At 45.3% G+C, this 1148-nt stretch overlaps 1 pseudogene; it reads left to right on the top strand.

Moving 5' to 3' along the window:
• Nucleotides 1-1148, top strand: part of LOC104981888 — a 16028-nt pseudogene that overhangs the window by 1678 nt on the left and 13202 nt on the right.

Below are 1148 nucleotides of genomic sequence, written 5' to 3'. Positions count from 1 at the left end.
TCGCATATTGAGTGCATATTGCATATTGCATATTGCATATTGAGTGCAGCACTTTCCACAGCATCATCTTTCAGGATCTGGAATAGCTCAACTGGAATTCTATCACTGCCGGGAGCCAGCGTGAGGAACTCTGCCCATGACAAAGGTCACGAGGAAGGAGGCTCGGCATACGCAAAGGCGGGATCGAACTTCAGGAGTCCCCCTGGAAATTCTCGAGCATCTACCCCCAAAACCAGAGTCTGCCTACTTTCTGACTTTGTGCTTTACACCTACACCTCTGACTTTACGGGGGGCTGTCCCCCACTACCTCTCTCTGAAAAAAGAGTTAGCTTACAGTTCCAGTTAATAATTTCTGGGTGTGACAGTGTTTAACCTACAAACTCCTTTGGAAATCCTCTAGCCTGCCTGAATAGGTTTTTCTGGCCACATGTGATTGTTCAGAGCCTCCCAACTGTGAGAGGCAGGAGATGTTCTAAACTGTCTAAACAGATTCCTTTGAGTAATTAAAAGATTGATTAGAAATTGTATTGGTGAAGGGTTTTTCACTTATTGGGCCAATGTTTGCTGCTAAGTCTCCATACTCCTTACCTACTGTGTCCTTGGCAGTGTATTGATTGATATAATGGGTGTATAGAAATGTAAGTAGTAGCCTCAATGTTTGTAACCTTGGACCCTTGAGTTAATTCTTTTCTTGATTGAGCCCACCTCACCTTTGCCCTATAGGAATGCAGCTTTGTCCAATGCTTTTTTGGAGGCTGGTGCCTGACTTTGGAATAATCACCTTTAGAGAAAGATAAGTTTCTTAAAATGTTAACAGGCCTCCTGGCCAGAAGATGATGTAATTCACCTGAACTTTTGCATATGATAAGTTTGAAAGCCTGGCTTTGATTAGGACCAGGAGCTGCTGTCCTTGCATGACTCCACCCCTTCCCCCATTATCCTCTATGCACAATTTAAGGTATAAAAACTACTTTGGAAAATAAAGTGCGGGCCTTGTTCACCGAAACTTGGTCTCCCCATGTCGCTCTCTCTCCCAATTTCTGGCTGAGTCTCCATCTGGAGCGCGGACCCCGCCATGCTTGCTAATTATGCCTGGGCTTCTAAGATCCGACCGGGGAGGCCTCAGTGTCTCCTCTCCTTCAGGAGAA

This window comes from Bison bison, unplaced genomic scaffold (assembly GCF_000754665.1).
Source record: "Bison bison bison isolate TAMUID 2011002044 unplaced genomic scaffold, Bison_UMD1.0 scf7180017864524, whole genome shotgun sequence".
Classification (NCBI taxonomy): domain Eukaryota; kingdom Metazoa; phylum Chordata; class Mammalia; order Artiodactyla; family Bovidae; genus Bison; species Bison bison.
Note: the sequence above shows the minus strand (reverse complement) of the source record. Positions and strands in the feature narration are given on the sequence as shown.